The sequence below is a fragment of the Orcinus orca genome, chromosome 12 (assembly GCF_937001465.1).
Source record: "Orcinus orca chromosome 12, mOrcOrc1.1, whole genome shotgun sequence".
Lineage (NCBI taxonomy): Eukaryota > Metazoa > Chordata > Mammalia > Artiodactyla > Delphinidae > Orcinus > Orcinus orca.
In genome coordinates, this window is record NC_064570.1 from 398,414 (window position 1) to 421,888 (window position 23,475).

General features: G+C 57.9%; 1 non-coding gene across 1 annotated transcript; it reads right to left on the reverse strand.

Annotated features, from left to right (window-relative positions):
* Nucleotides 1–13,629: 13,629 nt before the first annotated feature.
* LOC117196279 (U6 spliceosomal RNA) lies at nt 13,630–13,735 on the reverse strand. Its single transcript, XR_004476392.1, has one exon. It is a non-coding gene; the product is annotated as a U6 spliceosomal RNA (small nuclear RNA).
* Between the last annotated feature and the right edge of the window lie 9,740 nt (nt 13,736–23,475).

Genomic DNA, 23,475 nt, shown 5'->3' on the forward strand with positions numbered 1-23,475 from the left:
TGTCCCTGGGTTCTCTCCCTTCGCTGAGCCTTGCTGTTTCCCCAGTAAAGCCTGTATCTTTGCTGCATGTTCTGTGTGACTTGCTGGACACTGTTCTGAGACCACGTGTGATGCCGCGGCAGACGTGGATGCAGCCGTGAGCTCAGCGCTGGTTGGCACCCAGCGGGGACCCCGCAGAGGTGTCTGAAGACCTGGGTGTGGCTGGAGCCGGGAAACGGGCCCCAGGAACCAAACACAGTGGAGGAAAGCCACGAGACCCGCATGGGCGTTCCACACATGGGTCAGCCAGTGGGGCAGCGTCCAGGAAGGTCTGATGCCAGTGGGGCGGTGGTGCCCGGCATCTCGGGGTCGCAGGGGAGTTCCCGGAGAGCTGGACACAGGCCCCGACCCTGGAGACCCAGCATCCACCCAGCAAGGTAAGCCAAGGTCGGGGACAAAGGGGAAGCTGCAATGCCCACCCGGGGCCCCACCCACCCTTTGGTCCCGTCCAGCTAAGAAAGACAAGATTAGCACTTGCTTCTTTACTGGTGTGCATCTGTTAAATTGCTTTTAAAACTTTGTTCAATGGCATCCTCCAAGAATAACCAATTATATGTTTTTTCTTAAAGATTTTTAAGAATTCCTTTGATATTGCTTACCAAGAACGTCTCTTCTAACATATTTATAAGTTTTATAATCATTATTTGCATTGACTGTGCTATTGTTTTTACTTGCTTTGTAAATGTTGATTTGTTCATAATACCAAATGACAACAATCAGAGACACCGATTCTATGTCCAGTGTTACCGTGAACTCATGGGTCCAGCATACTCAGTGGGTTTCATGTGCCGAGGTCACTGTCTCGCCGGTGTTAATCTTCCCGTGGTGAGAGTTTGTCGTTTATGTGTTTATCTCCGTAGGCATCTGGAATCTAGCTTTGTGTCTGGGGTGAGGAGGGTCCATCCACCCACCACCAGGCTCCGTGGAAAAAGGAGAGGAGAGGTCTGTGCAGTGAGGGGGGTCCCCCAGGAGATGCTGCATCCGGGGCACCGTCCCTGAGCTCAGACTTAGACAGGGAAGCTCTGGGGCCAGCAGGGGACCAGCCGCGGCAGAGCAGGCGAGAGGGGAGGGTCTCGACGCACCACCGCTCCAGCAAACCACGGGTGCTCCCAGAGCCGCCATCCAGACGCCCACCTGCCCCTCCTGGTGCTGCAGCGAAATCACTGGGAGCACAGATTATGTGCAACTGGAAAGCGTGTGAGTCATTGCTTTGTGGGTAGGAGAAAACCAGAGTCATGCTTAGAGCTGATGAACGGCAGGCTTGGTAGGGGCTCTGCACCCTGCGCTGCCCCTTCCCAGGGAGAGGCCTCTTCCTTGCCCGGAGGCCACGGGTGAAATCTCTGGGTCCTGCCCCAGCCGTACTCTGGCTTGTTCAAGGACAGCTTCTGCGCAGTCTTCAGTGACGGGTTACCTGCTGCTTTTCTTTTCAACAGCTTTTCCTAAATATGCAGCTGTAGTCAAATGGATCCCGCAGCAGCTGGTGGAAACACTATTTAGTAAGACTCTACTGATTCTTCGCAAATTTAAGTTTCCTTTAATTAACCAAAGTACTTGATAGCTCTGAAGAAGCATTTTTAATAAGTAGGAATTAATTAATCCTTTAATAGCAGTAGGACAAATTAAGCAAGATTTTGAAAGGGAAGCTACTTCATATCTTTGACTGTAATTACTTCCTGCTGAATTTTTGAAGAGTTTTTTTGACACTGTCCTCGACCTGAAAACCTCCAAAAGCAGGGTGAAATCAGACATTCCACTCACTTGCTACCATGTTATTGAGCTCCCACTTTTTTAAGGGCACTTTTGACGGGAATCCCAGCATCAGGGCCTCTTGGGGGTGCGGAGGAGCCCAGCTGTTCATGGTGGGGTTGAGGTTTCCCAGAAGGTGCCTCCTTGCTGAGGACACTGGGATCTGCCCCCCATGATCCCAAACAGGTCCCCTAAAAGCCCCGGACCAGGCAGGAGCCTTTGACTGGCAGCTGGGGCCACAGGCACCATGGCCCCCCTTGTCTGATTGCCATCCTGCCACTCACCTCACAAAAGAGCAGGCACCTCTGCCAAAAGCACGCCTGGTCTCCTGCAGCCTGGGGGTCAAGTCCAGACTCGGGGCCCCCGCAGCCTCCTGCACACTTGCAGCCCAACCACGCACAGCCCCCGCCGCGGCCCGTCCCTCTGCCCACGCCCGCTTGGAAGCGCCAGGCTGCCCGAGTCCAACCTCTCTCCTCCCTGCGACCTGTGATTCCTCCTGACCCCTCTCCCTTCTCCACCTGAGTCCCCACGAGGGCCTGTCCCACAGCGTGAGGTTGAAAATGTCCTTCGAGTGAGAGGAAGAGGGAGGAGGTGGTCAGAGGGGCACCAGCCATGCGCTGACACACAGTTTAGACCCACCTGCTGCAGGACGCGCAGCACGACCTTTGGGAATGCGCCTCCCGAGGGACCTCGGGGCTCACGTGCGAGCGGGCTCCCAGTCTGCCGGCGTGCAGGCCGGGGCCCACGTGGCCCAGCACCGCCGCGCCTGAAGGACACACTGTGCCCTGCAGGGGTGCGGGGAGGCGAGAGGTGAGCAGGGGGTAATCTTTCCCCCAGACCTCAAAGGGCTCCTGCTCTTTCCGAGAGCCCAAGAGGACCTCGGGAGCCCTGTGCCCCCTCTTCACAGGTGGAGAAACCGAGGCACAGAGGGTGCACATGAACCAGCAGCTGGGCTGTGGCTGCCAGGCTCCCAGGACTGCTGGGTTCCCGTGGCTGCCAGGCTCCCGTGGCTCCTGGGCTCCCAGGGCTGCAGGGCACCTGTGGCTGCCGGGTTCCTGTGGCTGCCGGGCTCCCATGGCTGCCAGGTTCCCGTGGCTGCCGGGTTCCCAGGGCTGCAGGGCTCCCAGGGCTGCTGGGTTCCCATGGCTGCCGGGCTCCCGTGGCTCCTGGGCTCCCGTGGCTGCCGGGCTCCCAGGGCTGCAGGGCTCCCATGGCTGCAGGGCTCCCGTGGCTCCTGGGCTCCCGTGGCTGCCAGGCTCCCAGGGCTGCCGGGTTCCCGTGGCTGCCGGGTTCCCGTGGCTCCTGGGCTCCCGTGGCTGCCGGGCTCCCAGGGCTGCAGGGCTCCCGTGGCTGCCAGGCTCCCGTGGCTCCTGGGCTCCCAGGGCTGCAGGGCACCTGTGGCTGCCGGGTTCCCGTGGCTGCCGGGTTCCCATGGCTGCCGGGCTCCCGTGGCTCCTGGGCTCCCAGGGCTGCAGGGCTCCCATGGCTGCAGGGCTCCCGTGGCTCCTGGGCTCCCGTGGCTGCCAGGCTCCCAGGGCTGCCGGATTTCCGTGGCTGCCGGGCTCCCGTGGCTGCCAGGCTCCCAGGGCTGCCGGGTTCCCGTGGCTGCCGGGCTCCCAGGGCTGCCGGGTTCCCGTGGCTGCCGGGTTCCCGTGGCTGCCAGGCTCCCAGGGCTGCCGGGTTCCCAGGGCTGCCGGGTTCCCGTGGCTGCCGGGCTCCCAGGGCTGCCGGGTTCCCATGGCTGCCGGGCTCCCAGGGCTGCCGGGCTCCCAGGGCTGCAGGGCTCCCGTGGCTGCCCTTCCTGGAGGACACGCCTGGGTGCCACGACACTTCGTTCCCACAGAAGGACCCATTTGTCCCCATGGGGCCATCTCGCCTTTGTCACCGAAGCGTCTGCAAGCAGACGGCCCATTCTCCGCGCCCGTGGGTGGAGCTGTCTCCCTCCAACCACAGTGCTTCCCCAGACCAGCTTTTTCCAGAAAGCAACAGGCAAAGACGAACTTACACGTTGACTATAAAATTCTAAGCCGGCTGCTTGAGGTGCAGAGGGCGGAGAGTGGGGCTGCCTCAGCCTCAGGCAGGAGGTGTGTGCACTGGAGCTCGGGGTCAGCATCCCCGCCTGGCCTCAGGCAGCATCTGTGGAGCTCGGGGTCCCTGCCGGCACCCCGAACAGGGGAGCAAGATGCCGCGCCTCTGGCCGAGGGGCGTTTCCACCCATGCAGGGCCCACGCGTGGCCTGGCCAGGCTCTGGGCACCGAGGTGCCTGGCGGGAGGCCAGGAGGCCGTTTGCCAACCCCGGGGCCTCCATCAGAAGCCGCCGTCCCCCAGCCAGGCGGACCTGTGCTCACCGGTGGGGAAATGGAGAAGCAGCGTGGATGCAGGAGCCCGTGGGCCAGGGTTTCCCCGGCGTCCAGCCCAGGCCCGTGTTGAGGTGCTGTTCCACTTGAGGAGGCCCACAGGGCCCCTTCTGACCTCTCGGGGCCGGGGCCTTGGCTTCCCTGGTGCAGCCCAACCGTTCTCTTGCAGCTTAGAATTACTCACCACACATCCAGGCCAGTACGGGACAGATGGTGCCCGTGGCCCAGGTCCACAGAGAGGCCCCGCCATCCTAAGAAAGGGGCTGCCTTCACCCTGCAGGGCGTGGGGACCAGCCACCCAGACAGGGTACCTGCCAGGAAGGGGCTCAAACGTCCTAGTTGGAAGCTGGGGTTCACTGCCACCCAGTGTGTGTGTGTGCATGTGTATGTGGACACGTTCCCAGGCCCCTCCTCTGTGCACATGTGCACGTGCGTGTGCACAGGTATAAATCCAGGGTCCGTGGGCCGTGTTCCCAACCTCATCCCATCAGAGGAAAGCAGCAAGTCTGCACGTCTCCATCCTCCTGGCCCCGAGGAGACGCTATTGCCCCTGCTCCTCAGGAGGAAAAGTTCCGGCAAATCCAGGACGCGAAGCACTGAGGCGAACAAGTACCAGCTGAGCGTTTCAGCATCGCCAGGGACCAGCATCTGTGTGAGAACATGAGCGCCACAGACACAGCCTGGAGGACCCACAGCATTCAGGTGTGCAGACTGGCATTCACACACCTCCCTCAAACTGGTGCGTCTCCAGGTGCCAAATACTCCCATCCTCTGCTCCAAATACACCCTGGGGTCGGGTCACTCGTCCTAGAGAAGGACTGAGCGCCTGCTGGGAAGAGCACAAAGAACGCTGTAAATTCGCAGCACAACCACCCGTCACACAGCCACTACCCACCCCGTCTACACAGCCACGCAGGACCCACCCCGTCTACACAGCCACGCAGGACCCACCCCGTCTACACAGCCATGCAGGACACACTCCGTCTACACAGTCTCCCTGGAGCCGACCTACCGGTCTCCCGCAGAAGCTCTGTGGGGGCTGTTTGCTGGAGGAGCAGTCAGGGAACCCTAGGGGTGGACTTGTGTGCTCGTGGCCGGAGGTGACTGGGGTCCCTGGGTGGGCGTGGACGCTGGGCTCTGCTGGCTGCCTGGGCCCAGACTTGAGCTCGCGATCCTAAGTCACGCTTGTTTAGGGGACAACGGGGCTGGGGTCCTTCCTGGCCTCCTGTCCCTGTCTGGCCGCCTGCTTCCTGGGCTCCCTCTGACTTCGAGGACGAGCACCCGCCCCCCCTGCACAGTTTGCCCTCCGACCCCCCAGGCCCCACCAGCGGAGGAGTTAGAGGCCGAGCCGGCCTGAAAAGCCTGAGGCAGCCCCGCCTGCCGACCAGGCCGGACACGTCTGCGCCCTCTGGGTCTCCTAGCCCCGGGACCAGATCAGAGGAGCTTCCTTGCCGTCCACGGAGAGAAGCTACCAAATCCTTAATCAATCTCAGGAAGCACGAGCGTTTCACGTCTATTTCTTCCCCAAAGTCTATTCTCTTATTATTGTGTCAAAATTAAACACAGCTGGGCTTCCCTGGGGGCGCAGTGGTTGGGAGTCCGCCTGCCTGCCGATGCAGGGGACACAGGTCGTGGCCCGGTCCGGGAGCATCCCCCGTACCACGGAGCGGCTGGGCCCGTGAGCCGTGGCCGCTGGGCCTGTGCGTCCACAGCCTGTGCTCTGCAACGGGAGAGGCCACAACAGTGAGAGGCCCACGTACAGAAAAAAACAAACAAACAAAAACAACTATTTCTTTCCACAAGGCAAAGACACCCAGATTCATCTCTTTTTCTTCTTAAAATATCCTTTTCTTTGAAGACATAGAACATAGATGCAGGTGGGGGACAGCCCTCCTGGTGGTCTCCATGCTGGGCAGCTGGCTGACCTCCTGCAGGCTGGACTGGGGCACACTCGGTCCCGCCCTGTCTTCAACATAAAGCAAGTTATGTGACAGGACAGTGAGGGGAACGGCCAGAGCCTCCCGCTCAGGGCCGCAGGCTCCGGGAGCGGGGCTGGGAGGGCTGGCGCAGTGCAGGCGCAGCGCTGCCCAAGGCCTCTCAGCATCACTGCCTGCCTGGACAGGACCCCAGCCCCCGCGCTTGGCCTGGGTGCTCGTGTGCCAAAGTGCAGTCACCCCAGACCTTGCTGCGCACAAGGCCTGTGACCAGGGGGTGAGAGGCGCGTCTGTGCTGATGGACGCCACCCCCGTGGTCACGGCCCATGCAGGGACGATGACAGACGGGAGAACACCCAGTGCCTGCGGGCGGGGCCCCTGGGAGGCACACCTGCGGGCAGGGCCCCCGGGGCTCTCTGTGCACTGAGGAAGCCCTACTGACTTCGCCGTCAGTGAGCCAAAGGGGTTCCCTCCTCCAGGGCTGCTCCCGGGCTGGATGAGATGCACAAACTCCCAGCCCAACGGCTGGTGTTCAGCAGACGCTGTATTACGTTCATGATTAACTTACTGTCTTTTCCATTGTCTGGCCATCGCTATGCAGTTACTACATCCTCCTCACGTCAGATGGTGAAAAGTTAAACTAGATTAAAACAATGACCTCTTCAAAGGCAAATAGAGCAGAAGGACATTCGAGTCCGGTGGGAACAGCCGATCACCCCCAGACCGAAGGACTGAGGACGCTCTTTTCGGCACGGAAGCCAGCACTGAGGCCAGCGGGAGGGATTGGAGCCCTCCCTGGACCACCTGATTGATGCCCACCCAGCTGACTCGGCCCAGCGTCTGGGCTTCACGGGGCTCTGAGTCCTCGTCCACTGGACGGTCACTCACGGCTGCTCCCGCCCCAGACACTGCCGCTCAGGGGCTGGCTCCTCGCCAGCTTCTCGAGGGTAGGTGGCAGCCAGTGGGCAGGGACAAGGACGGCCAAGGCCGCAGGGTCCCCGGGGAGGCGTGGAGTTGAGTCATCCTGTGAGATCTGAGTTAGTCCCTGTGCTGTGCTCGGCCTGGCTGAGTTACTTCTCTTTCCTTTGTTCGTCAGGAAGACGACAGCTTCAGGAAGGAGAACGGGCGAGAACAAGAGGCCGCGTGAGCCGGACGCACGTCCTGAAGGAGGCCCCGTCCCTGCGACCCGGTCCTCGCAGGAAGGAGCGGCTGCCAGGCACCCCCAGCAGTTCAGCAGCGAGAGGTCACCTACCCAGCGGGAGCTGTTACTGCGCAGCTGGTGTTTCAAAATGTGCTACCGAGAGTCAAAGACATGGGCGTCCCAGTCTCCTCCCGTGGGTCCAGGTGCCATGACTCAGTGGAGGGTCCCAGACCCTCAGTAAGGGGAGGGCTGCCACCTCCAGGCCCGCCTGGGGCAACAATTTCCAGGAAAAAAATATAGCCTGTGGAATTAGACAGCTCTATTTAGCTAACACCCTTTTCATTAATTAAACCTGTATATTTTTTTGGTTTTTTTTGCGGTACGCGGGCCTCTCACTGCCGTGGCCTCTCCCGTTGTGGAGCACAGGCTCCGGATGCGCAGGCTTAGCGGCCATGGCTCACGGGCCCAGCCACTCCACAGCATGTGGGATCTTCGCGGACCGGGGCACGAACCCGCGTCCCCTGCATTGGCAGGTGGACTCTCAACCACTGAGCCACCAGGGAAGCCCATAAACCTGTATTTTTTAAGTGCCTGTGATGTGCTGGGAGCAGAGACTGTGTCCTGGATCTGTAGGAAGAAAGTCTCCTGGGCCAGCTTTGGTCCCACCTGTCGGGCGTGAGAAATAAACTACAGGCGCTCCCTGCCTGAGACCCGGCTGGGAACTCGCTGGGACGGCTGAGACAGAGTCCCGACCTCACAGGCCACGGGCCACCCATGGGACCACAAATGGCACGAATTGAACACAAGACGTGGATGCCCGCTCAGCTCTGTGAGCCCCCGGAGGGAGCTGGGCCTGCGGTCAGAGACCCAGCCTCGGCGTCACAGCTGGATGCCCACCGCCATGCGGGTATGGACACACCGGCACCAGCCAACCGCGTGTTTCACTAATGAAGTGTTGTTGGCAAAGCTTCAGTCCTGCACCTGCGTGTCCCCTCTGTGGCTGCTTCAAGGACGGCAGAGCTGGGCAGCCCGCGAGGCCGAGCGCATCTGCTGCCTGGACAGGAAGGCCGCGGGCTGGGAGGAGGGATGGGCTCACGGCAGGCACAGGCCATGGAGCGGGCTCAGGGCTCCCGTGACCGTCACCAGCGGCGTGGATCCGACACTGCAGCAGAGAGACGCGCCCGGTGTGCACCACATCTGCGTGCTGGAAAAAAGAGAATCATCTGAGATTCCATTCATTCACCAAAAACAAACAGGAAGACGCAGAGAATCAGAACAGAGGTTGCAGGGTCAGCTCACTGGCTGCTTGCCCATCCAGGACCCGGATCTGTGGCTGCAAATGCAGGGGCACGGGTGCGCTGTCCATAAAGACGGAGGCTGAGCTGCCACAAACCCATGGCTTCCTGTCTGGATGGAGACAGGACAGCCAAGGAGAGGCCAGGAGCTGGGGGCCCGGGGAGGCGAGAGCAGGGCCACGGCCAGCCCACCTTGGAGACCTGCAAAGTGGCCGGGCCCAACAGCCTGGGGGCAGCTGGGTGAAGGGGGACACAGGATACTGGCTCCATGCCCCCCGCCCCGGGCCCAAGGGATGACCGGCTGGCAACAGCGGGGGAGGACGCCCTCCGGGAGGACCAGGGCAAGCAGCAGACCCGGCAGAGGGTCTGAGACGCTGCCCGCATTTCTGCCCCTCCCCTGAGGAGCGGCGGTGTGCGCGCAGGATGAGCGTGGCTGCCTGCCACCTGTCCCCAGGGCAGCCCCTCCGGGGGCCACGTCTGAGGGCTCCCGAGCCCCGAGCCCAAGGCCTTCACTCCTGGAGAATAGACACGACTCTGGGAAGTGTGCTCACACGGGGCTCGCTCTGAAATGAGTGGCTTCCGTCCCCTGCCCCCCACCCCACGCCCCGTCGCCTCCCCAGGGCCCTGCCTCTCGGAAAGGCCCCACCGCACACTTCGGTGCTCGGGCCCCTCAGGCCCTGAGTTCATGGTCCCAGTGGAACTGGGACACTGCGTGGGGGATCCCAGCCCCAGCCCAGGCACAGCCCACTCCACCTCGGCTCTGCAGACGCAGGGCTCCTCTCACTCTGCCCTGGACACGCACTCCAGCCCACCCTGGAATGCGCTGACCACCCAGGCTCAGGCTTGAGGACGGCCTCGGGCTGTGGCTTAGCATCTGCTACAGCATCTGGGGCTCCGTGTGGGGCTTGGCTGCTGCCAGCCTTCACAGGCCAGCAGCTTGGATGCTCCCAGGCCCCCCAGCGTCCACACACTCCCTGCAGCCTCCACGTGCCGCTGGGCCGGGAGCTAACACAGCGGTGCTTTTGGGGACCCAGCTGCAACCTCCCACCAGCTTCCTGGCCAGTGGCCACCCTACCTGGGGATAAATCCCAAACTTGTTCCTGGGAGTAAAGAGTTCCCCCTGGGATGAGAAGCACAGGCAGGAGCTTGGGGTCACTGGCCCTTCCCGGTGGCCTTTTCCCCCTGACTCTTACTGCACGTTTGCGTCAGTGACACAAAGGACACCTGTGTGCCTGCTGGCAGAGTCCAGGGTCCCTCGTGGCCAGTGAGGGATGTCCGCCTGAGCCCCTGCTGGCTCCCACCCGCGGTCTCCTCACACACACACAAGCCCCGGCCATCGCCACCTATTCTGCTTGGCCTCAGACTTTGCAGAAGGAGGTCCCACTCTGCAGTCTCCTGGGGCCCGCTTTTCAGTCCTTGTGCTGGTGTCACATGTGCCTGTCCTGTGTGTCTCGACGTGCTGTCACCCCCAGGTCAGGTAAAAATCAGGCCGTGCCCTTGAGGATGAGCTTCCCCTGTCCCTGCGGCCCTGCTTCCTCCATTCTTGGGGCTCGGGGCGTCCCCCACGAGAGGGGCCCTTCTCCCCGGAGCCCGGAACCGGCCCAGCCCGACGGCCGAGGAGAATGGCTGCTCTGAATGAAGCCCGAAGCCAGACATTGGGTGGGGAGGGGGGAGGGAGGGAGGAGTCGCTGAGGACTCACCAACCGGGGTGGCCTGGATGAGGTCCCTAGGCCTCATCAGAGCAGCACAGCAGGCACCCTGACCCTCTGCGGGGTGCGGGGGGGGGGCATCACGCCGGGGCCACTCACGAGCCTCCTGGCCCAGGGGAGGTGGCGGGAGCCCCAGACGCAGGGTCACAGGAGTCCCTCTGAGCCTCCGGGAACAGCTCGGGGCAGCGCTGGGATCCAGGCCCGGGGCAGCTGCTGGAGACAAAGTCCATCAGAGAGGGAGAGACTCCTCGCCCCCAGAAGAGGGCCCGTGCTGGGGGGGCCGAGGCGCCTTCACTCCAGAGGTGACCGCACTCGGGGGCAGGTGCTGCGGGCGCCAGGGAGAAGGCGGGTCCGAGACGAACTCTCCGAGCTCCCAGGGCTTGTTCGCAGAATCGCCGCCAGGCAAACGCGTCACACGCCACAGAGCAAAGCGAGCGCAAGAGGCCCCACAAACAGGAGGCTGTCGCGGGGTCTGAGGGCCTGAGGCCGCCGCGGCTCCGCCGGTGAAGGAGAGGGAAGCACAGGGCCTCCAGGCGGGCGCGCTCGGGGCCTGGGCGCCACCCCCACCCGGCAGCCAGCACCCTCCGAGGCCGCTGGGGAGCGAGCTGCCCGGCCCGGCGTGAGGCCCTCAGCCCGTCACATGGCAGGTCTGCCTTGGTGTGCAGACAAGCTGTTCGCGTTCAGCCTGAGGGAAATGCTGAAAACCAGCAGCTGCAGCCCAGGGGCAGGGTCGGGGCCTTGGGTAGAGCCCGCTCCCCAGCAGCACATAATTAACCACCCGCCCCTCGAGGAGCCCTGCCCAGGGTCTGGGCCTCATATACGCCGGGCTGGGCCCAGATGCTCGAGAACCGCGGTGCCCCTGAGGGAGCCTGTGGGCCGCCGCGGAAACAGCACATAAACCCACCAGCTCCACTAACCTGCTTCCCTGGAGACAGTGGTCCCCTCGCCCAGCCCTCCAGCTCCCGGCGTCCACCGCAGACCCCTCAGACGGGGCGGTGAGGAAGGAGCCCTGCGCCCACCGCAGACCCCCTCAGACGGGGCGGTGCCTTAAGGTCCTTGCAGAGGGTCGGTCTCCGTTTTCCGTGGCCCTCGCGCCTGTGCAGTCCCCTCATCGCAGGTGCAGGCCTGTCCACACACCTGCCTTCCAGATGCTCAGCAGGGACAGGGTGCTGTGGGGAGTGGGAGGGAGCCCAGGAGCTGAGGGGGCGGCTGAGGGACCGACAGGAAAGGCGGGCTGCGCACAGGCGACAGCCCTGCGGGGGCCGCACAAGGCCCTGCCAGCTCCATGTGCAGCCGGCCAGGGAGCCCCCACAGCCGTCATTTCTTGGGAGCGAGGCTGGCTACCGTTTGTCATGACTGTTGGCAGGGAAATGGGGTTTATGGAGAGAATCTCCTGAAGGCTGGAAAAAGTGCACAAAGGATTAGAGCCGCTGTTGGGAGGTGGCCGGGGAGAAGCACCGACACTGAGCTGAAAGGAGCCCAGCGCGGCCCCTCCCTCCCGCCGTCCACGGAAAACAGGCCAACCCCGGAGCGCCCCCGCGTCCCCGCGCCCCCGCGCCCCCGCGCCCCCGGCTCCCGTGGAGCGTCACGCCCCTCCTCCGGCTCGTCCACAGACCTTCCCCGTGCCCTCGCCGCACAGCCCTGCTCCAGCGCGGGCCTCCCCAGATCCTCCTCGCATCTCAGCCCCCTTAATAATTAGACGGTTTAGTTGCATGAAACGGAGACGACTTAGACACCAAAGTGAAAAGGAATTTGTTGGTGGGACACTCGCAGTCACAGGATGGACAGGAAGCTGGGAGGAGGTGGGCCCGAGCCCCGGAGAGCTGGGCGGTCTTGTGGTGAGAGCAGACTGGACGGTGGCCTTGACCCAGAGGCAGGGGGACGACGGCCCTGGGCATGGCTGACACGGTCCAATGCTGACCCTTCGAGGGGCAGGGTTGCACTCCAGAAGGAGTTGGCGCTGAGGCTTCTGGGGGGAGGGCAGGCACCCAGATCCACTGTTCCTCTAAGACTCACCCAGCGAGAGGGTACATCACCCCCAAGGAAACAGTGGACGCTGTAGAGAAGAAAGGATAGCGGAAGACTGGCTGAATTTTAATGTCCATTGCCCTCTGCCCACTTCTGAGCCCTGGCTGGCCCTTCCTGGGTGTCCCCCGCCGTGTTTTAATCCATTATTCACATGCTCACCCCCTGGTGGATGCGAGCTTTCTGGGGGATGGTCCTGCTGTGCCTGTCTTTCTGCCTTGACACCCAGGAAACAGTCAACCTTCTTTGGAGAAAAGCAGATCTATTTATATGTACAAAGCTATCAAATTTATCTCTTAAGATTTATTTAATTTATCTCTACTCAAGTTCAAGTGCCCCGGACAAAAGGACAATGCGTGGAACACCCAGTAACACAGCCTCGGGCTGGGGTGGGGGGCACCTCATCAGTTCCCTTCAGAAATTCTTTTTTAAATAACAGTAAGTCCCCTACATAAAAATGTTTCATTCAGAGAGCACGTTCATAAGCCCAACAAAGTTAGCCTAGGTACCCAGCTAACACAGTCGGCTATACAGTACTGGACTGTAATAGGTTTATAGTACTTTTCACACAAATAATACATAAAAAACAAACAAACACAAAAAATAAAGAGAACATTTTCAATCTTACAGTGCAGTCCCTTGAAAAGTACAGCAGTACAGCACACAGCTGGCATCCAGGGGCTGGCATCCAGGGAACAGGCAGGAAGAGTTACTGACTGGAGGAGGGAGGGGAGGTGGGAGACGGTAGAGCTGAAGGGTCGTCAGCAACAGGAGACGGAGGGCGAGCTGCACTTTCACTCACGCCTGACGCTGACGGCACAGGCTCTGGTTCCTTGCTGGATTCAGTTCTATCCACCCTCTTGAAAAGACGATCGAGTGATGTCTGGGTAGTAGCTCTTTTTTTCTCGTCATAGATGACACGGTAGCACTGGATTGCATCTGAACGGCTGCTGCAACCTTTGTGCACTGTTGTAGGTTCGGGTCCTGTGCCTCGAAAGCTAACAGTGCCTCCTCAACTAAAGAAAGTCCCCTGCCGTTTCCTGCGCCGTGGCTCTCTTCAGTTCTGCAGTTACTTCTTCTTCCTCGTGTCTCCCTTCATCCTTTCTCTGGGCCTCCAATCCCTGGCGCTTCTCAGCAGTACAGCTACATCACCACTGCTTTTACACTTGCTTCCGGACATCCTGGGCTGGAAATAAAGATACTGTGCTACTGTGCTCTATACAGTACTGTACAGTAAAGCACACAAAAGCACAACCGGTTGTAGAGGATACACGCACGTGACAACATACTCCAGACTCGTGAACTAACTTACGTGATTGGACGTGCAAGCGCACGTTCCCGTCTTGGAATGTTCGCAACTTGAAGGTTCGTATGTAGGGGACTCACCGTATGGAACACTTCACGCATGTGCTGTCATTCTTGCCCAGGGACCATGCTAATCTTCTCTGTATCGTTCCAATGTCAGCCTATGTGCTGTCGAAGCGGGCGCCTTCGGAAATTCTTCAGGCATCTGTGATTGTCAGTCAGCGATACCCACCTATGAGTTTCTCCTCACTGTGAGCCTTATGTCACACGGGCCTCACAGGGTCCTTTGGAAATTAGCTGAGACGATACACCCAAGTCCTGAGCAGTGCACCCAAGTGCTGCTGTCATAACCACGGTGCCTTGTTGTTTGGTTCAAGACTTTGCATAATACGATGTGTGCCCTTGGAGAGGGTCGGTCGGTTCTTCTCATCCTTACAGAATTGAGCTCTATCTTGAGCTTCTGCCAGGGAAGCGTCCCGCCCACAGTCAGCTCTGGGTCCACCATGCTGCAGCCCCGTCACCCGTCACCGCTCACCCCTCACCAAGCACAAGTGCTGGGAGGGGTCCTGGGTGCACAGTGGGGACAGCTCAGACCTTGGCTGCCTGTGCAGCTTCTGGTCCAACGGGAGAGGTAGACGTTAGGCAAATAAAGCAAACACATTTGTGACAGTGTGGCTAACAGTACAGGCTTCGTACCGGGGCCTGCGTGAGGTCGAGGGCCCTCCACGGAACTGACGTTTACTGGCCCCTCAGGGACGAGAGGGCCCACCAGGGTGGGGAGAAGCAGGTGTGCTGGAGAGACACAGAGAGCAAGGTGGGACGCGGACACCTGGCCAGCCTGGAGATGTTGGCGGGCCAGGCCTGCATGGCCACTGGGATCTGGACTTTGTTCTAAGTACAGAGGGCCACACAGAAGGCAGACGGCCATGCCTGCGTAACTTTTAGGAAACAGACTGTGGTTGCACGTGCACATCGTGGGTCACAGAAGGGGAGACAGGAAGCGGGGAGCTCCTCAGGGATGGTCTGGGGGAGGTCAAAGCTGCAGGAATCAGGGTGGAGGCTGCAGAGAGAGAAGGGGAGGCTTCTCGGGGCCTTTTGGAAGTAACACTGACAGGTTGGGGAGGGGCTAAACTTGGGGCGGGTGGGCCTGACGGAGAGACCAAGGGGGGAAGACCGCCCAACAGGACTCGGGTACAGAGCTGCCGCTGACCCAGATGGGGAGGAGCTCTAGGCAGAAATAGTCTTGCATGACGGCCCCGTGTGACGCCCTCCACGTGGAGACCCGCAGGATTACAGACGACACGACACGACCGCCAGCCGTGAGCTGGGACCTGGGTCAGATCCACCCAGCAGAGCGGAGGCTGTTTCCTGCGGCCAGCTCTCCAAGGGGCCTCTGTTCTCCAGGAAACAGAGGGCGTGTTATTCATCAGAACTTCACGAGATGGAAGAAGTCGCCCGGCTGTGCCCCCTCACGGACGGTCGCCTTCACCCGCTCCCGTTTGTAAGTGCCCATTGTGGTGCCAGGTCCAGCCGAGAGAGACGGGCACAACCCGGCTCTGTCCTCCGAAGCCCGCCTCAGCTCCCCAGGCTGCAGCCGGGCGCCCACGGCCCACCCCCGCCGGGGCACATCTGCCTCAGGGGCGACGGTGGGCTTGGACGAGGAGTGCGCGTCACGGAAGGGCGATAACACGCCGAGCCCTGAGAACGGGCCGCATTCCCAGCTACCTGCTTCCATTCATGGGCACACGCTCTCACATGCGTGTACGCAGACGTAGCTGCGTGTCTGTGCCACTGACTGTTGACAGAGTTGGAATCCTCTTTCCTTCCTCTGGCTGGATGACCGTGAGGGTGATGTACACTTTTCTCAGAGAATTTGGAAGGTAAAAATGTGTGTGCATCTGTGCGTCTGTGCAAAATGAACCATGACCTCACCTTTCCCCCCAGGACCCACTGTCGGTATTTTGGTTTGGGGAGAACTTGTAGAAGTTTAGACAGACACAGCCGTTCTTGACTCTGCCCCCACCAGACGTGAAGGGGGTCACAGAGCCTCCCGCTTTCCGAGATGCTCGGGGACCTGCCACGGGCCTCGCACACTCGGGGGACCAGCCATGAGACCCGGCCCTCCACCCGGTGGACGCCGGCCCACACGCCTGTTCTCATGGGGATCGTCGCCGTGTGCTGGAGACGGTTTTCTGTTCCTCAATCTTTACACAAACTATCAATGAAATCAGCAGTGGCCGTAAGTAGTGAATTTAATGGCTTCCGCACTATCGTCTGAGAAGTTCTTTTAAATTAAAAATAGTCATCACTGCTTATTTCTTCACCAGAAAAATGTAACTGGGGATGTTTTAGGAGGAACGGCGGGCAGGGCTCAGAGAAAGAGGCCACGTTTCCTGCGCAGGCGCCTGTCCCGCGACTGTGCACACGGCCTCGTTTGATGCCGGCGGGGCTGCCGTTCCTTCAAGGAGAAGCCCCCTCACCCTGGGAGGAGAGGCCAGCCCGAGGCTGCACGGCCTGTGCTGGGCGGCTGGGGTCCAGGCTGCTCGTCCGCGGAGCTTCCCTGCAGCAGTCCCCAGGCTGCTGTTCTTAACTCATGCCGGGTTGCAGGGAAGACCTGTGAGATTCTCAGGCGCTCTTAGACACCAGCGTGTTTGAAAGGGCTTCTCATTGTGACCAAACTTTTTTTTAAGTGAAGAGTGAGTGATCTTAGATGTTTCCTGGGAGCTGGGATACTGCTCTATGTCTTTCATATTTGGGTTCACACCTTCAACTGGGCATAAATTATAGGTAAATGCCACATTTCACAGAAGAGATTCCGAGGCGGGCGGGACTGCCCACCGTCGCCAGGCTCTCACATGCTTCAGTGCAACTTCCGCCTCCCAGACCTGGGCTCTTGGGGATGATTTGGGGTCCCAGGGGCTGCAGCAGCCCAGAAGGGCAGAAATCAGCTGGGGGTGTAAATACATCCAACACAGAGCAGGTGAAGAAGGGATCAATAAGGCCGCACCGTGTGTCTCTAGGCGCTGGCGGCTCAGCCCAGCCGGTGCGTGAGCGGAGGGCTGCTGACGCTGACGCTCGTGCCCCGGCCCCATTCAGCGGGCGGGCGGAGATGCACATCGGCACAGACTGCACCCCACCTCTGTCGGCCTCCCCCCACCCCCGAGACCCCCGCTAAGGACAGATGAGCAGGTGTGGGCCCTGTCAGTGGCCTCTCGGGGACCACTCCCATCTTTGTGTCGCTGTTGCTGGGACCCCACTTCCTGTCCACGAGCTCAGGGACCCGAAAGCTCTCTGTCTGCACCTCCCTGCTCAGCCCACCTCCTCTTCTCCCCGCCGGCTGCCTACATGTTCGAGCTGGGCCTCCAGCCCCTTTCTATCCTCCAAAAGGCAAAACGTTCCAGTCCCCGAAATTGCTCTGCTTTTGAGTGGTTGCCTCTGCGCTTGGGCTGATGCTACAAGCAGAGTCTGCAATCCCGTTGCCAGTCCCGATGTGGACAGAAAGAAGAGCCGCTCAGATGCCTGCTTCTCTACCTGAATGATGCCCGTGAACCCCAGACAGAGACATGAGTCTCCGGTCTGTGGAGCCGGCCTCTCCTCCCTTCTCATCCCACTGCCCCAGCCTTCACAGTGTCACCGGGGAGTAAAAGAAGTATAATAACTAAGTGTGGGGTTTGACCAGCTTGATGTGCACAAATACCCATGAACCCATCACCATAATCAAAACAACAAGCTTTCCCATCGCCCCTGGCGTCTCTTCCTGCCCCTCAAGCTCTGTGGGGTGAAAAACCTGCTTCCAGGCTCACTCGCACGGCTGCCCATGGGCCCCAGTGTCTTGGAGTGGATGGAAGGATGGACTCGGGAGGACAGAAACCCCACATCCCAGGGTGTCGCCCGGAGCAGGGCCTTCGGCGGTCTTGCCAGGAAGCCAGGGCTGGAAGCCCTTCGCAGTGCCGCCAGGCCCCAGGAGAGCAAATCCTAAAGGACTGGCCCGTTGACCCTTGGCAGGGGTGATGCCGGGTTCCTGGGGGACCGTTCACAGTGGGGGAGGCAACCCTCCGATGGAGTGTGGGTGCCGCCGGGGGTGGGGATGGAGGCTGGGACGCATGCGTGCACGCGCTCCCGGGCCCTGCCCTTCACCCGTCAGAGCAGATTTCCCGTGAGCGGTCTCTGCTTTAACCATCTGTGGGAGGAAAGATGCCTCGTATTTAAGAACTAAACTGGACAATGAGACGTTTTTTATACAAGATTATTTTTCCAAATGAATTTCAGAAGATGAGTGATGAGGTCATCCTGCCTCCTGACAGGGGTCCCGGCCCCTGCGTCCCTCCCTCTGTGGTCAGTGGTACCGACAGCCCTCTGTTCCCCTCCCTCGGGACGTCAGAGCCCCAGGCAGCCGACCTGGTGAGGGGTGAGTTGGGGAGTGACGGGAAGGCTCTTCAGAGCCACACGAAAGCAGCACTTTTAACTAACATTGTGGAATTACTTAGCTTCCTAGATGAAGCCCTTTCTTTCTTAACTTAGCATGAGTTAAATGTAACTGCATGTCTTGTTATGGTTAGTTATTTCTCCATGTTTCCTGCTTACCAGTTTACTCAGTTTGCCATCGAATCTTAAATTAATTCTGATTATTTGGACAAGTGAGAACAAGTTTTCCATTACTCCTAACACCAAACCAGCCTTTTGAAGTCCACGAGCACATACGTTTCTCTAAGAGCTGTTTGTCCCGGCCTTTTCAGAACCTTATTTGGAGTGGCGACTCAGTAAATCTTTGCCAACTTGACTTAAATTGAATTCCCTTCAAGTGAACTCCATTAACAGCAGTTCAGGACATACTCAAGACGTGTCCACTTAAACTCTGAACCACCCTCCATTCAGCAGATGTCCTCAGAGGCCCCTGGGAGCCCCGGGGTTGGCAGCCAGCTCGCGGGGGCGGACATGAGCGGGGGCTTCTGCTCCGGGTCTCCGTTTCAGAGTCCGGCTCCCCCGCTTTGTCCATGGTCCTCCCAGCATCTGAGACAGAGCTTCTCCCCGTGGACCGTGACTCCGGCAGCCTGGGGTCTTGAACGCCCTCAGGAGCAGGGAGGTTGGTCCACAGTTGGCACCGGCCAGCCCGATGACGCGTGGGTCCTCTCTGCTGGATGGGGATGGCGTGGACGTCCCCCTGCTCTGGCCCTGGAGGCTTGTCTGGGACACAGCGACCTGGCCCTTGGAGGCCTGGTCTGCCCATCTGTCTGCACGGCTGCACCAGGGGCCAGACCAGCTCTGTCCTCTCCGCCACTCTGCAGCCTGCTGCTCGGCTGCTCGCACGCATTCAAAACTCCGCAGAAGCTCGTTTCTGCGATCCCGTGCCGTCGCTTCCCTTTCCCCTGGAGAGTCTGCTACTCTGTGCCCTCCCGGCAGCTCTGTGGCTCCCACGGCTTTGCAGCTGGAAGGCGCCCTCGGCGCCGCACTCACCCGGGTTCTGAGCCTGGCGGATGGCAGGTGGCGCGATGTAGCGCACTTAACGCTTCAGCGCGGCTCAGAGCAGTCTCTGAAGGGATGAGAGTGGCGAGAGAGGCCTCAGAAGTCGCGGGGGAGCTCAGGGACAGGGCAGGGAGGCAGGAAGGATGTGGCACCTCCGCCGAAAGCATGCCAGGGGCTGCAGGCGAGCTCTACTATTTGACGCTTTCTAGAGGCCTTGTACTTAGAAGGGGAAATTTCTGCCTCTGACCTGACTTACAGGACTTCAGCCTGCCGTGGTTTGCTCTGGCAGCAGTATGGAGAACAGACGTGGAGACCAGACGAGGTGCCCAGGGAGGGTGTCCGAGCCCAGTGGCCTCAGCAGCCTGCCTCCTGGGAAAGGAACTCAGCCTGTCGTGAGCGAAAAGCAAAAGCATCATCCCCCCTACCCCGTCTTCCCGGTCCCCAGTGGTGAACTTACACGTCTTTGTGCAAAACTACCCACACCACGTTCTGTGAAAAAGACCTGGCCCGCAGCCGCCCTGAAGCCCACGCGCCCGTGCAGCAGACGCGCCTGTCCGCCATTTTGAACCAGCACTTCCGACCTGGCCCGCAGCCGCCCTGAAGGCCACACGCCCGTGCAGCAGACGCGCCTGTTCGCCATTTTGAACCAGCACTTCCGACCTGGCCCGCAGCCGCCCTGAAGGCCACACGCCCGTGCAGCAGACGCGCCTGTTCGCCATTTTGAACCAGCACTTCCTGATCCTACTTGCATGGAGCGCTCTTCTTTCTTTTTGCAAAACACGCATTAACATTTGGGAGACACTCGTATTCTTTTAAGAAGTTGTAAACGTTCCTGTTTATAAATATTTTTTAATTTAACGAGTGTTATTCAACGAGGGTTTTTTTTAAACAGCTTTCTTGAGATCTGATTTACGTGCCATACGTTCACCCATTTAAAGTGCACAGTCCGGTGGTTTTTAGTGCACTTCCAGAGGTGTGCAGCCGTCACAATCTCATCCTGAAGCATTTTCATCACCCTCAGACAGACGCCCTGCTCTCACAGCCCGTCACTCCCCTTGCCTCCTCCCTCAGCCGCGCCAAGCCCTCATCCACTTTGTGTCTCCATAGAGCCGCCCCTTCTGGATGGTCCCTACCCACAGAGTCACACAATGTGCGGCCTTTGTGACTTGTTACTTTGATGCAGCTGACATCTCCGAGGTGCATCCTGCTGTAGCAGGAATCGGACCTTCATTCCTTTACTGCAGAAGAACACTCCGCGGTGAGTGCTACCCCGCTCTGTGCCGACCTCCGCGTCCGCTGGGGGGTTATATATGACACCTGCTCAAGCACAGGAGGGCAGCCTTTATTCAGGGCCACTGCAGGTGCAGAGACCACCTACTGTGCGGCTTCACAGTGGGGGAGGGGGAGGGGCTCAAGTCCAAATACAACAAGGAAAAGTGGGAATTTATAGCCTAGGAGCCGGTGGGAGTTTGTGCACAGAAAACCACGAGAAGGAAACATCTGGGCTGATGGGCGTTCCGGCTAAACCAACCTGCTGGGATCCTGGCTGAAGGCAGGCCGGGCGCTCAGACATCACCTGCAGACGGGGGTGAGGATCCCGATTAGATGCTGCGGGGGAGCAGATCTGGTGGGTTCTGACCGAACTGGCATGAGGATTCTTGCTCAGTTTGGACAAGGCAGAGGTGAACGGAGAAGCCCCAAAGGCGAGGCCTGCAGGGGACCCGGAGCGGAGTTTGGTCAGGGAGAAATCCGTGTCAGTGGACACCTGGGTGGTGCCGATTTTGGGCTTTTGTGAATAGTGCTGCTATGAGCCTTCTTGGACACGTTTTTGGTGGAAGTACATTTCCGTTTCTCTTGGGATTTATCTAGGAGTGGGCTTGCTGGACCACGTGGTAATTCCGTGTTACGCCGAGGCACTACCAAACCCATTTTCCGAAGGTGCTGCATGATTTTACATTCTGATGGGTAATGGATGAGGGCTCTGGGTTTCCCCACAGCCTTGCTGATACTTAGTGTCTGTCTTTTGATGACAGCCGTTCTCACGCGTGTGAGCTCGTGTCTCCCGGGGTTTTGATGTATGTTTCCCTGGTGACTCATGACGTTGGACATCTTTTCATTGCTTATCGTCCATTTGTGTATCTTCTTTGGAGAAATAACAATTTGAATCTTTGACCATTTTGCAATTAGGGTTTTGTCTTTGTTAGTGAATTGTAAGAGTTCTTTGCATATTGTAGGTATTACGTTCCTTATCAGATACATGATTTGCAAATATTTTCTCTGTGGGTTGTCTTCTTACTTTCTTGAGAGTGTCATTTTAAACAAAAAAGTTTTTAATTTTGGTGAAGTACAGTTTACTGATTTTTTTCTTTTGTTTTCCATTCTTTTCTATATAAGAATTCATTCCTTAATCTAAAGTCATGAAGATTTACTCCTATGTTTTCTTCTAAGGGTTTTATAGTTTTAGCTCTTACATCAGGTTGTCGATTTAGTTTTTTAGTTAATTTTTATGTATGATATGAGGTAGGAGTCTAGTTCCATTCTTTTGCATGTGAGTATCCAGTTGTCCCAACACCGTCTGTTGGAGAGGGTCCCTTCCCTCATTAAATTATCTTGGTGCCTTGGTCAAAAATCAATTGACTATGAATACGTGCGTTTATTTCTGGACTCAATTCTATTCCATTGATCTGTACGTCTGGTCTCATGCCTTACGCCTGCACTAAATACGAACACTCACGGGGCTGTAATTCTAGGTCAGGGTGGAGGGGTGAGAAGTGATACTTTTGAGACAAAGAAGGCGTTGTGGCCACGCTGATGAGCAGTGGGGCTGGTTTTCACTTGCTAGACCTTCCCCAATGGTCCCAGTCATCCACAGCTGTGTAACCACCTCAGCACTTGGTGGGTTAAACCAGTGACGTGGATTCTGCTGGCAAACCTGCAATTTAGGCAGGGATCCATGGGCACAGCTCAAATACCGGGGCGGCGTCACCCACAGGCATCCTCGGGCGTGGGTCTGGGGCCGCAGTGGAGAAGGTGGAGCTTTGAGGCCTCTCCCTATGACTTTCCACACGACCTCTCAGGCACAGGGGCTTCTCACACGTCGGCCCAGGGCTCCCCAGGGGTGTGTCCCAAGAGAGCTTGCTGGGAAAAAGCTATAAACAGTCTACTGCTTTAAAAAATCAGCTTTATTGACAGTAATTTATGTGTAAGGAAATTCGACAGTTTTCACTGTAACATTCAGAGTTTTGGGGAAGTGCAGCTTTACGGTTGTGAAATCATCACTGCAATCAGTAAACAGGACATTCTATCCCCCAAAAGTTTCCTCCTGGCCCTTCACGGTCAGTCCCCTCCCCAAACCCTGGACCCGGCCGCCGCCTCTCTTTCTGTTGCCGTTCTGTTGCTCTTCTAAAGTTTTATATACATTTTATATACGTGGCATCACACTGTATGTGCGTAGTCTTTAGTGTCTGGCTCCTTTCACTGAGAATAATGTTTTTCAGATGCACCAGTTTGCTGCAAGGATCAGTAGTTCATCCCTTCTCCCGTTTTGTGGCAGAGCAGAGTCCCAGTTTAGGAAGAGACCATATTCGTCGATCCACTCAGCAGCCGATGGTCATTTGAGTCACGTCTAGCGCCTGAATATTATGAATAAAGCTGATATTAACATTTGCTTTCAAGACATTGTGTGAACTTACGTTTTCACTCCCTTATGAAAACACTTAGGAGTGAGGTTGCTAGTTGTGTGGTAAGTGTATGTTTAGCTTTATTAAGAAAAAAAGCCGTGTGTTTTCCAAAGTGTCTGTACCGTTTTGCATTTCATCCACAATATATGAAAATTCTAGTTACTCCACATTTTCAACAACACTTAGTATTGTCAGATTTTTATTTTTTAAATTTGCCCATTCCTAGTGAGTGTGGAGTAGTATACTGTGGTTTTCATTTGAATTTTCGTAATCACTAATGATGTTAAGCATCTTTTCGTATGTTTATTTTCATTGGTTTAGCCCTTTCAGTGAGGTGTTTATTAAACTATTTTGCTCATTTTTTTTAAAAAAACTAGGCTGTTTATTTTATTAGAGGGTAATGAGGTTCTTTATATATTATGGATACAATTCTTATTTTTTTAATATGTATATTTCAAATGTTTTCTACCAACATATAACTTGTTATTTTATTTTTTCTTAACAGTGTCTTTCAAAGAACAGTAGTTTTTAATTATGATGAAGCAAATGTATCGATTTTTTTTCTTTCTTGGATCACGCTTTTGGTGGCACATCAGAGAAATCTTTGCCTAAACCCAGGTCATAAGATTTTTTACCTGCTTTCTTCTGGAGGTTTTGTAGGTTAGGCTCTTACACTGAAGTTCTCCCCACATCTTGAGTTGATTTTGGTACATGGTGTAAAGTAAAGGTTTACGTTTATTTTCTTGCATACGGCTACCCAACTATCCCCATTGATTGTGTG